The sequence below is a fragment of the Emys orbicularis genome, chromosome 1, assembly GCF_028017835.1.
Source record: "Emys orbicularis isolate rEmyOrb1 chromosome 1, rEmyOrb1.hap1, whole genome shotgun sequence".
NCBI classification, from domain to species: Eukaryota; Metazoa; Chordata; order Testudines; family Emydidae; genus Emys; species Emys orbicularis.
Window position 1 is genome coordinate 219,037,162 of NC_088683.1, and position 14,603 is coordinate 219,051,764.

The 14,603-nt window shown below is 43.9% G+C and overlaps 1 protein-coding gene across 1 annotated transcript in view; it reads left to right on the top strand.

Moving 5' to 3' along the window:
- The window catches only part of DMD (dystrophin), a 1,466,768-nt gene that overhangs the window by 767,401 nt on the left and 684,764 nt on the right, over window positions 1–14,603 (top strand). The window lies entirely within an intron of this gene.

Here is a 14,603-nt window from a genome sequence, read left to right on the forward strand (position 1 = left end):
ATGCTGGTTTCTTAGGGTATGTCTACACTACGGGATTAATCCGAATTTATATAATTCGAATTTGTAAAACAGATTGTATAAAGTCGAATGTATGCAACCACACTAAGCACAGTAATTCGGCGGTGTGCGTCGATGTACCGGGGCTAGCGTCGATTTCTGGAGCGTTGCACTGTGGGTAGCTATCCCATAGCTATCCCATAGTTCCCGCAGTCTCCTCCGCCCATTGGAATTCTGAGTTGACATCCCAATGCCTGATGGGGCCAAAAACATTGTCGCGGGTGGTTCTGGGTATATCCTCCCCCCTCTCCAGGAAGCAACGGCAGACAACCGTTTCGCGCCTTTTTCCTGGGTGAACAGTGCAGACGCCATACCACGGCAAGCATGGAGCCCGCTCAGCTCAAGACAGCAGTCATGAACATTGTAAATACCTCGCGCCTTATCGTGCAGTTTATGCTGAACAAGAACCTGGAAAACCAGGCGGCGAGGAGCAGGCTACGGCAGCGCGGCAGCGAGAGTGATGAGGATATGGACATGGAATTCTATCGAACTGCGGGACCCGGTGCTTTGGAGATCATGCTGTTAATGGGGCAGGTTATAGCCGTGGAACGCCGATTCTGGGCCCGGGAAACAAGCACAGACTGGTGGGACTGCATAGTGTTGCATAGTGTGGGACGATTCCCAGTGGCTGCGAAACTTTCGCATGTGTAAGGGCACTTCCTTGGAACTTTGTGACTTGCTTTCCCCTGCCCTGAAGCGCCAGAATACCAAGATGAGAGCAGCCCTCACAGTTGAGAAGTGAGTGGCAATAGCCCTGTGGAAGCTTGCAACGCCAGACAGCTACCGGTCAGTCGGGAATCAATTTGGAGTGGGCAAATCTACTGTGGGGGCTGCTGTGATGCAAGTAGCCAAAGCAATCACTGAGGTGCTGCTACGAAAGCTAGTGACTCTGGGAGATGTGCAGGTCATAGTGGATGGCTTTGCTGCAATGGGATTCCCTAACTGTGGTGGGGCGATAGATGGAACCCACATCCCTATCTTGGCACCGGAGCACCAGGGTACCCAGTACATAAACCGCAAGGGGTACTTTTCAATGGTGCTGCAAGCACTTGTGGATCACAAGGGACGTTTCACCAACATCAACGTGGGCTGGCCGGGAAGGGTTCATGATGCTCGCGTCTTCAGGAACACTACTCTGTTTAAAGGGCTGCAGCAAGGGACTTACTTCCCGGACCAGAAAATAACCGTTGGGGATGTTGAAATGCCAATAGTTATTCTTGGGGACCCAGCCTACCCCTTAATGCCATGGCTCACGAAGCCATACACAGGCAGCCTGGACAGGAGTCAGGAGCTGTTTAACTACAGGCTGAGCAAGTGCAGAATGGTGGTAGAATGTGCATTTGGCCGTTTAAAAGGTCGCTGGCGATCGCTACTGACTCGCTCTGACCTCAGCCAAAGAAATCTCCCCATTGTTATTTCTGCTTGCTGTGTGCTCCACAATCTCTGTGAAAGTAAGGGGGAGACCTTTATGGCAGGGTGGGAGGCTGAGGCAAATCGCCTGGCTGCTGATTACGCGCAGCCAGACACCAGGGCGATTAGAAGAGCACACCAGGAAGCGCTGTGCATCAGAGAAGCTTTGAAAACCAGTTTCATGACTGGCCAGGCTACAGTGTGAAATTTCTGTTTGTTTCTCCTTCATGAAAACCCGCCCCCTTTATTGACTCATTCATTCTCTGTAAGGAACCCACCCTCCCCGTTCCCCCAGCTTTCTTTCAAAGGACATAAAGTCACTATTGTTTAAAAATCATGTATTCTTTATTAAGTGATTATAAACATAGGGAGAGAACCAACAAGGTAATCTGGGTGAGGTTTGGGAGGAGGATAGGAGGGAAGTAAAAGGCCACTGAACAAATTCAATATAATGACAGCCTTTTGGTTGGGCTGTCCACTGGGGTGGAGTGGGAGGGTGCACGGAGCCTCCCCCCCCCCCCTGCGTTCTTACACGTCTGGGTGAGGAGGATATGGAACATGGTGAGGGGGGAGGGAGGTTATACAGCGGCTGCAGCGGCACTCTGTCATCCTGCTGCCATTCCTGAAGCTCCACCAGACGCCGGAGCATGTCCGTTTGCTCACGCAGCAGCCCCAGCGTTGCAGCCTGCCACCTCTCATCTCGAGCGTCCCTCATGACCTCACGTTCACTGGCATCTTTCCTAAATTTAGATACAGTGTCCTTCCACTCATTCAAATGAGCTCTTTCATTGCGGGTGCATTCCATTATTTCCGTGAACATGTCGTCTCGCGTCCTCTTTCTACGCCGCCTTATCTGAGATAACCTTCGGGACGGAGGAGGGAGGCTTGAAAAATTTGCAGCTGCTGGAGGGAGGGTTGAAAAAAAGGAGAGACGTTTTTAAAATGATACATTTTACAGAGCAATGCTTATACTCTTTCATGGTGAAAAACACTATTCACATTACATAGCACATGTGATTTCAGTACAAGGTCGCATTTTCCATCTTAATATTGAGTGCCTGTGGCTTTGGTGTTAGAGATCACAGACGCAGGTCCGGGCAACAGAATTCAGCTTGCAGGCAGCCATGGTAAGCCATTGTCTTTCGGCTTCTGCGCCCTCCTTTCCCATATACCAAGCAAAGCCTGTTGACTGCTGTGGTTTTCCTGTTAACCTTCAGCAGCAGAAAACAAACTAACCCCCCCCCGCCATCCAATTCTCTGGGATGATCGCTTTATCCCTCCCCCCACCACGTGGCAGGTATCAGGGAAGATCCCTGCAGAAACCAAACTAACCCCCCCCCGCCCCCCCCATGAATTCTCTGGGATGATCGCTGTACCCCTCCCCCCACCACGTGGCTGGTAACAGGGAAGATCCCTGCTAGCCAAACGCGAAAAGCTCAGGGCCAATTCCCCCCCCCCCCCCCCCCGCGCGCTTGGCTAACTGCAGGGAAGGATTTCTTTTCAGCCACAGGCAAACAGCCCAGTAGGAACGGCCACCTCTGTCCCCTTAATTAAATTCCCGTATTTCAACCAGGTTACCATGAGCGATATCACTCTCCTGAGGATTACACAGCAAGATAAAGAACGGATGTTGCTTGAATGCCAGCAAACACCGGGACCATACGCTGCCAGGCTTTGTCAGGCAATGATACCAGATTACTTGCTGCAAGCATGGCATGGTCAAGTGTCCTACCATGGAGGATGGAATAAGGCTGCACTGCCCAGAAACCTTGTGGCAAGGCTTTTGGAGTACCTCCAGGAGAGCTTCATGGAGATGTCCCTGGAGGATTTCCGCTCCATCCCCAGACACGTTAACAGACTTTTCCAGTAGCTGTACTGGCCGCGAATGCATCCCAAGTCCTCAGGGCAAAGTAATCATTAAAAAACGCTTGCTTTTAAAACAAGTTTTATATTTTAAAAGGTAAACTCACCTGAGGTCCCTTCCATGGGGTCATGGTCTTGGATACTGGGTTGGGAGGGTACTTCAGTCAGGCTGAGAAAAAGATCCTGGCTGTTGGGGAGAACGGAGTGCTGGGTGCTCTCTGCAAGCTCGTCCTCCTCCTCCTCCTCCTCTTCCCCATCCGCAGAATCCTCAGGTGTAGCTGATGAGACTATCCCCGACCCGGAATCCACGGTCACAGGTGGGGTAGTGGTGGCGGCCCCCCCTAGAATTGCATGCAGCTCGGCGTAGAAGCGGCATGTCCGCGGCTCTGACCCGGAGCGACTGTTTGCCTCCTTTGTTTTTTGATAGGCTTGTCTGAGCTCCTTGACTTTCACGCGGCACTGATCTGAGTCCCTATTGTGGCCTCTCTCCATCATGCCCTTGGAGATTTTTTCAAAAGTTTTGGCATTTCGTCTTTTCGAACGAAGTTCTGCTAGCACTGAATCCTCTGCCCATATAGCGATCAGATCCAGTACCTCCCGTACGGTCCATGCTGGTGCTCTTTTTCGATTATCAGCCTGCATGGTTACCTGTGCTGATGAGCTGAGCTATCTGTGGTCACCTGTGCTCTCCACGCTGGGAAAACAGGAAATGAAATTCAAATTTTCCTGGGGCTTTTCCTGTCTACCTGGCCAGTGCATGAGAGTTCAGATTGCTGTCCAGAGCGGTCACAATGGTGCACTCTGGGACAGCTCCCGGAGACCAAAACCATCGAATTGCGGCCACACTAACCCTAATTCGAAATGACAAAATTGATTTTGGCGCTACTCCGCTCGTCGGGGTGGAGTACAGAAATCGATTTTAAGAGCCCTTTATTTCGAAATAAATGGCTCCGTTGTGTGGACGGGTGCAGGGTTAATTTGATTTAACGCTGCTAAATCCGAATTAAAGTCATAGTGTAGACCAGGCCTTACTCATAACAGCAGCCGAGACTCAGTCTAGCGCAGGATACTTGAGGTGTATAGAGGCAGCAGTTCTACCAGGTGGGCCAAAAGAGAATCTGCTTATCTTGTTTTAGCTGGAAATTGCATATTGTACATAACTTGTGAATGTATATTATATAAATGACTAAAAGTATGATTTAATATTTGACTATATAGAACTTAGTAATACATTCTGATGTTCCCCTTTTCACTATATGTATTTTTTACAACCAAAATCACTGCCATTCCACTTCCTGAAAATGCATTAAGAACATTTATAATGCACACTGTTACCCATCCAATATTTCAAACAGAAGCCACTGCTTTTTGTTATCTAAATGCATTGAGATGACTTTACAAATAAAATATCTAGCACTTAATTGCAGATGCAGAGTTTTAAATACCCCATTCATTATTATTACTACCACTTGCTTGAATAAAATTCTACCAATACCTTAAATTTGTAGGTAAACAAAGAAACAACACTTCAGCTTACAAATGCCAGTATAAAGCATTTTTAAACTATGCTGTCAGGAGGCAATTAAAATGCATACTGGTTATTCATAATTATTTGGTAACATCAGTATATAATACTGCTTTATGTTAAGATTTTTCCTATTCCAGATGGGCACTCCGTATTTTAGAAAAAGAGTGGCTTCTTGGTAGTTATTACTTGCTCAATTATTTTGTCCAGGAATGGGAACTTGGAGATCAGACAGTAACTGGGGAGATCATCAGGGGGAATCTAATGTTGTTTTGCTTGAGGATTGAGTGGATGGTTGTAATTTTCAAGGAGTTTGACAAGTGTGCTTTTCTGAAAGAGACATTTATAATTTACATTAGTAGGGGACGCAGCTGTTCTTCCCTGGCTTTCACCATCCAGGAGATGCATGGTCTTTTATAGGTGGTGGCTATAATATTTTTCAGAGCTTCTTGAACTCTGGATAGTGTGGTGGAGTCAAACTCTGGGACATGGCAAGCTGGATTGTGCAGGCTGCTCATGAGTGAGGCTTTTTAATCTGTTAGTTCCTTTTACGTCTAGGTGTGGGTTATTCCTCCCTCTCCTTCTCAAAGTGTTTCACAGAGGGAGATTCAGAGGGATGGACCAGGAAGTATGGGTTGATTAGCTGGCTCTCTATGTGTACTAGCTCTGCTGGCTGTAATTCTGCTGCATTGATGTTGTAGGAGTAAAAAGGCTGTAAGAAGTTTTTATGCTCTTGGTGGATGGACTTAGATTATGTGTGTGTATGCACATGCACCACTGTGTACTATTTGCATCTGCTTGGATTCATTTGTGAACCACAGCGATCTTCTCAGTCACTGGTGGAGAACAGTTGGCTTGAGGCCGAAGTGCTGGTGGTAGGGGGCATCATGTGGTTGTACTTTTGTACCAACCTGTCAGCAACTTGGCTTTATAATTGGGTGTGTGTACTACTGGGATAATACTGATGCTTATTTTTAAGCATTTTTTCTGATGTTTATTGATTTACATTTTCACAGCTGTGCAAAATTATGAGTTCTACGTACAATTTCCACAGTTGTGGGAAATTATTGGAGGGATCAGACAAAGTTAAAAGCTCTATAAGCATTAAAACACAAATTGACAACATTACATGTCAAAATATACAAAGTAAATATCCTTAAATCTAACCCTAATAATTTCTCAAGTGGCATTTTTCTTATTTTGCCTATTTGTACATTTTGATTACTATTGATGGAAATATTTTTGTCAGTTTGTGTGTATACAGCGAAATAGACATTTATGATAAAAATCGAATCCTTTCAAGCCTACATATATATCAGCTCCTGATGAACATATTAACCTAAATTCCTATAAAAGAAACCAATTTACTACACCAAGTTCAACTTAAAAATATTATAAATTGTATATGGTCATAGCAAAACTGGATGTGCATTGTGTTACAGCGACGGAAGGAAGGTTAATTTCAATAGTGTTGCTAGCTTGGTTGGAAAGTAGAATTCTCTTATACTGTTGAATGTTATACACCTCTGTGACAGGGCACTATCAGCAGTGCCCTGATCGCTGTCAGGCCCAGCTGGAGGCAGTTAATTATGTTGGGGGGTTATGAGCACCTGGGTTGTAATCACTGGGCTAATGAGGTAATTGGGAGGATATAAGCAAGGGGTAGGTCAGAAGGGAAGCTCAGAGGGTGAGTCTGGGCTGAGGAGTGAAGTGACATAGATGTTTCTCCTTGCATTACACTGCTACTTTGTAAGAAAAGAATAATGCACACCTTGGTGAAAGGATAACAACCTGATGTGCATTTGTGAATGTGAGACCACGTCAACTGGCCAGGCAGTGGAGTATATCAGGTAGTACATAGGCACCAGGTGACTACCTCAGACTCCATTTTGAAGCAGTCCGAGGTTCTCTGTCATAAGTTTTAATCTTTATTCCCCTCATGTAATGGGAATACTTCATTCGCTGTAAATTAATAGTGTTGACTTATAAAAACTTCATGGCTATACTGTATAGTTTTATCATTCCCTGTCTCTTGTTATACTAGGAATTTCAATTCAACTCTCAAACTCAGTTCCCCTGTTGGTACCTATTCACTGCTGACTGATCTGTGTTTCTTCCATTGATGATACAAATGAGTTATTTAGGTGGCAATTAGAAGTTTTCTTTCTACCAGTTCTCAGACTTACACCTTATCATATAAAAGGAATTCTCTGTTTTTCTTACCTCCCCCCACAGTAAAACAGTGATGCAGCTGTCTTGATATGTGAAGGGAAAAAATCCATGCTAGAAGCTTGAAATCAGTTGCACACATTTTTCTGAGTGCTATGAATTAAAGAGAGAAGAAATTACACTAAAAATGTAACTGAAGGGTTTAAAATAAGAGGCTCGTTCTCATAGATTAGAATAATTTTGCAGATTTTTCCAAAACATTCTAGATAGAAGTCCAAGCTTCCAAGAGACTGATATTCATTTTTGGAATTTCTGTATTCTTATTTTGCTTAATGTAAACTCTTAAATCTGTCAAGTTCTAAATTATTTGTCATATAAGATATATATTTTTAAATAACAATTGTTTGGAGGAATTTGTGTTAAAGGGTGTGAAGCTGGCACTTTATTGTTGAGTCTCTTTTTCATGTAAAGGAAAGCACCATCCCTTTCGCTCATCCATCAGGAAGCATATCTGGTTAAAAAGTCCTTCTCACCATAAATAAATTGTGACATAGTTTCAAATAGCTTTCATTTCTTTGCTTTTTCTGACTTTCTTGCTGGCAGTAACCATCATGCTGAAAAGTGAAAAAGTATGGGAAAACAGAGACACTAAACCAATTTCTATCCTGCTTTAATAATAGTTTTTGAAATTGGAAAGAATGTATTATTAATGCTAGTTGCAACTCCACAGTTAAGGCAGAGTTGTGTTTTGCACTTAACTTTGCACTCGGGCAACTTCTTGTTTACGTATAAGAAATGTCAGTATACCTTCCCAAAAAATAACTTTGAATTAAAAATGGATCCTTTAAGAAGTTTGGTACTAGGTTTTAAACTTTTTTTTTTTTGGGGTCTCACATGATGTTAGTAACAACAGAAGTAGACTATGCAAACTTCTCATGTAGGTAAGGTTTGAATACATTTGCTCGTGTGATTATGGGTCACTTTTGACTGACTTTCTTTATAACTGAAAGTTTCTCCTTCAGCACAGACTAGCACGTAATCTTCTCCTTCAGAAAGTTACAAAGACTTGCCCTCTTCCAAAATTATTGCATTCTCCCATTGCTCTCAATTGAACTGAGGCTGCCCTTAGCAAAGATGGCCAACTGTCTCAAGTCACCTATTCACAGTGCTCTTCTGATAGCACGGGGGGCACCACTGAGGGCAGTCTAGCTGTAGGCAGTGGCTGTTTTAAAAGAGTGGACAGCCTGTGATTTCTGTCCCATTGAGAATGGTGGGAGATGGTGGCCATTTTGAGAGTGCAATTCTTCATGTGTTTATCTAAAAAAGATTTTATTCTTTTCAGTTATGAAAAATAACAGCACCAGTGATCATACTCCCAAATTCATACGTTCAACAGCTCTCCATTGAACCAGACTTACTTGACAGACAGAGATGGAGGGAAAGGGACAATGTGTGTGTGGGAGGTGCATGTGGGGGACGAGAGAGGGGTGTGCACACACATGCATATTTTGAGAGTTATATGAATCATAGAATCATAGAATATCAGGGTTGAAAGGGACCTCAGGAGGTCATCTAGTCCAGCCCCCTGCTCAAAGCAGGACCAATCCCCAATGGAAGGAAGGAGGGAGATGGAAAACTGTTGTTTGCATCCAGTAGCTTGTAGAGGGTGCAGGAGGAATTTATGGAGATGGTTCATCCAGGTTGAGGAGAAGGACAGAAGAAAGGGGAAAACTTTGCATACACTGGCTGGTTTGTGGTGCTGCAGAGTGGTGTGAAGCAGCCAGAGATTATTTGTGAATCTATCATAAAAGTGTGTGTGTGTGTGTGTATATATATGTATGTATATACATTTTGTTTCACATTTTAAATTGATATTACATTAAAAATAACTCAATAGAAATTTCATATGGTAATATTCACTTTGGATTTCTTGTTTAGTATATGGAATTTTTAACTTTTGTTATAGAAACAAATACATTCCCAGGCAAAGCTATAAGGTAGAAATTAAATTTGAGATATGTATCAGTAATTTAAGGATAAAATACATTACAGGGATATTGTAAACACTCTGAAGGTGACTTTTTGAAAAGTGTGTTTTTTAAAAATATTTTAAATTTAATCTGGGACTACAAATACTAAAATGCCTTAATTATAATCATATGGCTATTACATGACATCACTACAGGATAGAGTTAAGATTGTTTAGGTGCTCTAGCTATGTATTGCCTTGCACTTTAATAGGCTTGGATTTCTTTTCAACTTAACTTTCTGATTTTCCTAAGTTTATAAATCTTGGTTTGAGGTTAACTGCTCCCCTGTGATGTATTTTACCTTATAATACTGCTAAAAACTCAGAGTACTGGTAGGTAAAGTCCCACAGGATGAAAATCTAAGGGAAAAAGAGTTCAGGAGGGCTTACACTTCGTCAGAAACCATATTAAAAGCAGAACAGCAAACTACCCCAATATGAAGAAAAGATAGAAAAAAATTGTGAGAGGCCAATATATGGCTCCATCAGGAGCTCTTTAGCCACCAGAAAATCAAAAAGGAATTCTTCAAAAACTGGAAACATGGATGAATTGTTAAGGAGTACAAAAGAATAGCACAAGCATGTAGGGACAAAATCACAAAGGCTAATGCACAAAATAAGTTACACATAACAAGGGACACAGAAGGCAAGAAGAAGAGGTTTTATAAATTCATTAGGAGCAAGAAAAAGATGAAGGGAAGTGTAGTGAGGAAGGAGAGCTAAAAACAGATGACATCAAGAAGGCTGAGGAGTTTAATGCCTGTTTTGCTTCAGTCTTCACTAAAAAGGTTAATGGTGACAGATACTTAACACAATTAATATTAACAACTGGGGGAAGAACCACAGGCCAAAATAGGGAGAACAGATTGAAGAATATTTATGTAAGTTAGATATATTTAAGTCAGCTGGGCCTTATGAAATTGCTTCAACTTGTTCCTTAAATACCCTAGAACAGTGCTTCTCAAAGCCGGTCCGCCACTTGTTCAGGGAAAGCCCCTGGCTGGTTTGTTTACCTGCCGCGTCCGCAGGTTCAGCCGATCGTGGCTCCCACTGACCGCGGTTCGCCGCTCCAGGCCAATGGGGACTGCGGGAAGGGCGGCCAGCACATCCCTTGGCCCACGCCGCTTCCCGCAGCCCCCATTGACCTGGAGCGGCGAACCGCGGCCAGTGGGAGCCGCGATCGGCCGAACCTGCAGACGTGGCAGGTAAACAAATTGGCCCAGACCACCAGGGGCTTTCCCTGAACAAGCGGCGGACCGGCTTTGAGAATGAATCTTGGAACCATTAATGATTATCTTTGAGAACTTATGGAGGATAGGTGAGGTCCCAGAGGACTGGAGAAGGACAAATATAGTGCCTATCTGTAAACGGGAACAGAGAGGACCTGCGGAATTACAGACCAGCCTAACTTGGATAACTGGAAAGACACTGGAACAAATTATTAAACAACCAATTTGTAAAAACCTGGAGGACAATAAGGATATAAGGAACAGACAGCATGGATTTGTCAAGAACAAGTCATGCCAAAACAACCAAATTTGTTTCTTTGATAGGGTTATTGGCCTAGTAGATAAGGGGGGAAGCTATAGATGTGATATATTTTTATTTTAGTAAGGCTTCTGACACAGTCCCACATGACATTCTTAAAGGCAAACTAGGGAAATGTGGCCAAGATGAAATTACTATAACCATACTCAGAGTAGTTATCAATGGTTTGCTGTCAAACTGGAAGAACGTATCTAGTGGGTCCTGCAGGGGTCTGTCTTGAGTCCGATACTATTCAATATTTTCATTAATGAATTGGACAATGGAGTGGGAAAGAGGGCTTATAAAATTTGCAGATGACACCAAGATGAGAGGGGTTGCAAGCACTTTGGAGGACAGGATCAGAATTCAAAGTGTCCTTGACAAATTAGAGAATTTGTCTGAAATCAAGATGATGAAATTCAATAAAGACAAGTGTAAAATGCTACACTTTGGAAGGAAAGATCACATGTGCAAAAACAACCTGGGGAATAACTGTAGTTATGGGGAATGATAGTAGTACTGCTGAAAGGGATTTGGAATTTTGGTGGATCACAGACTTGAATATGAGCCAACAGTGTGATGCAGTTGCAAAAAGGGAGAATATAATTCTGGGATGTATTAACAGGAGTGTTTTATATAAGACACAGGAGGTATCAGTCTCTAACCGGCTCTGGTGAGGCTGGAATACTATGTCCAGTTCTAGTGTCACGTTTTAAGAAATATGTGGACAAATTGGAGAGAGTCCAGAGAAGACCAGCAAAAATGATAATAGGTTTAGGAAACCTGATGTATGAGAAAAGGTTAAAAAAACTGGTCATGTTTAATTTTGAGAAAAGAAGCCTGCTAAGTCTTCAAATACGTTAAGGGTTGTTATAAAGAGAGTGGTGATTGATTGTTCTCCATGTCCACCGAAGGCAGGACAAGAAGTAGTGGGCTTAATTTGCAGCAAGGGAGATTTAGGTTAGATAGTATGAAAATCTTTCCAGCTGGAAGGTTAGTTAAGCTCTGAAATTGGCTTCCAAAGGAGATTACGGAATCCCCATCATTGGAGATTTTTAAAAACAGGTTGGACAAGTGTGTCAGGGATGCTCTGGGTATCTTGGTCCTGCTTCAGTACAGGGGGCTGTAATTGATGACCTCTAGAGGTCCCTTCCAGCTCTACATTTCTATGATTCTATGTAGTCTCAGTCTTATCTCCATCTTAATATCGTTTTTGTATTGAAATGGAAACACAGAAATGGGAATGATTGAGGTACACCATATCCAGTTATCTTGGACTGTCAGGAAGCCTTTCTTCTGAGATATTTCCATTTTATCCTGGAAGGCAATCCCTATTCATTCCACTAGAAAAGGACAAAATTCCCACCAAGGTTTCCACCAATATGCCAGCCATCACTTTAACAGAGACTTCCCAAGATTCCCACTAAAAGAAGGAATCCCACACATTTGGCCAATTTCTATTATTTGCGCTGTCTGTTCTCCTATATTGACAATGGTCCTATGCCCTGCTCTTCCCCTCTGAGCTGCTTGGAGTCACTATCTTGATTGTTGTTGTGGTTGGGGTCAGCTGACACTTCCTCCTCCCAGCACCTGATGTGGACATACTACATGCTACTTGTATTTTAACCTGAGCTGCCTGTTGGTCATGTGTCTGAGTGCACAGGGGGAGAGTCAGCTCAGAGGGGGGCAACAGATTCTGAAGATGTCCCAGCTGGGAGATTTAGTCCCTGTTGAGGGGATGGAATGGTTGTGTGGGCAGAAGCCTATTCACAGGCTTCTATTCCTCTAGGCCAGGGATTCTCAAACTTCATTGCACCACGACCTCCTTCTGACAACAAAAATTACTTCACAACCCCAGGAGGGGGGACCGAAGCCTGAGCCCGCCCCTGCCCTGGGGCGGAGAGAGGCAAAGCCTGAGCCCCACTGCTCTGCGGAGGGTGCCCAAAGCTGAAGCTCAAGGGCTTCAGCCCCATGCAGGGGACCTGCAACCTGAGCCCCGCAGCCCAGGGCTGAAGCCCTCCGGCTTTGGCTTCGACCCTGGGCAATGGGGCTTGGGCTTCAGCCCTGGGCCCCAGCAAGTCTAAGCCAGCCCTGTCGACCCCATTCAAAGGTCTCCGTTTGGGGTCCCCACCCACAGTTTGAGAACCACTGCTCTAGGCAACTGAATTTCTGGATACTTATCAAACTAATCAAAAACTGAACGTTTGAAGTTCTCCCATCACTAGTGCTTTTTTGTGGTTGTCTTCCCCCCCACACACACACTAGTGTTTTTTGCAGTGCTGAGGCTGCTTTTTGGGCAGATCCTGCAAACATTTGCATGTATGAGTAACTTCGTTCATGTGAGCAATCCATTAACTTCAGTGTGACTACATGTTTGTGTTTGCAGCATGGGGGCCTGTGTGTGCATTTTGGGTATCTTTGCATCATTGTGACAAAAATCAATGCATAAGGATGCAATATCACAATCCCAATAAACATTTGCTTATGTCTCCTGGTTGGGGACATGTAAAATTGAATAATAGAATATTTAGGCCCTGTGCAATTCCCTTCGTAACCATACACATCTCCTTCCGACCTCTCTTGGAAATCTGAATCTCTATTAATATTGTAATCATTACTGCTGCTGGTGCACCGATATGCCAGACCCCTACTCTAAAGTATTATTTGGGCCATTGGGGAGGGCAGTCCACTAGAGAATTAGGGCTCCTCAAGCTTAATGCCTGGGAGGTACCCTCTCCAGTCTACTCTTTGCTAAACGCAAATAGGACACTGCAGATTTCCAGGCCAGCATCAGTACTTGGTATGTCTCATTGGACTGTCTCTGCCCTGGTTCCCTGCCCAGTTTCTGCTGCTTTCCTACAAGCTTTACACAGACCTGACTCCGGTGGTAACATCTGCCAGGCATAGCCTGTTCCATGTGTGGTTCCCCCAGCGCCAGCTCTGCATGTGGTTCCCCATCAGGTTTCCCTGCTGCTCCCAGTTTGCCATATGGACTTGGTTTTCTCAGAGCAAGGTTACTCCCTGGATCAAGGTCTTTCTGACTCCTCTCCCTAATGCCAAGGGAGAGGGAACTTGTCCACAACCCTAAAGCATTCATCACAATAGTCATTCATGTTTGAACATGGAAGTGAGCAGTATTAGGTTACAGGGGGCAGTGTGATGCATCTGTTAAGGGTGATTCTGTTACTGTTGAGGTGTTTAAATGGCCAGGAGGAAAAGGTTCTGTGGTGCTTGATGAGGAGCAGGTCACAGAGGCACGGTGTCTTCTAGGTGGAGGAGTCTGGTGGCTGCAGGCAGTACATGGAGTGCTATTTTAGCCCCATCATAAGCTAGAGCCTCAAGACCTAGCAGCTAAACTGTTTACAGAACTTGCCTGGCTGTTGGGACACAAAGAACAAGATGCTTTAGGACAAAAGTTTGTGACCACAGATGGCTCGAGACCCCAGTTAAGCAGATTTACTTGATGATTTTTAAACCATTGTATAAATCGGAGGAAGACTAAAGACATCATTTTCAAATTTAGAAGCTTAAAAGCAGTTATTTAAGTCCACACATTGATATCTCACTAGATGGTCTGACTTCAAAGATGTTCAGGTGCTTACAGCTCCTGTTGAGTTTGATGGGAGTTGTTGGCATTCATCACATTTTGAAAAAAATCAGGCCTTTTACTTAGGTCTGTGTGTGTGTGTGTGTGTGTGTGTATATATATATATATATTTGTATTGTAGTTGTTGCAGCTAGCGCCCTCAGCCATGACTGGGGCCCCATTGTGCTAGGGACAGTGCATACGCAGTCTGAGACAGCCTCTGCCTGAAAACCTTACAGTCTAAATAGACAAAGCAAACAAACATTGGAAGAGAGGAAGCATTATTGTCCTCATTTTCCAGATGAGGAAGTGGTGAGATTGTGACATGTCCAAAGTTCATAGGAAATCTTTGGCACAGGTGGGAATTGAACCTAATTTTCCTGAATCCCAAATCCAGTTCCTTGACCACAAAAATGTGGTTCCTCCCAAAATAGTCC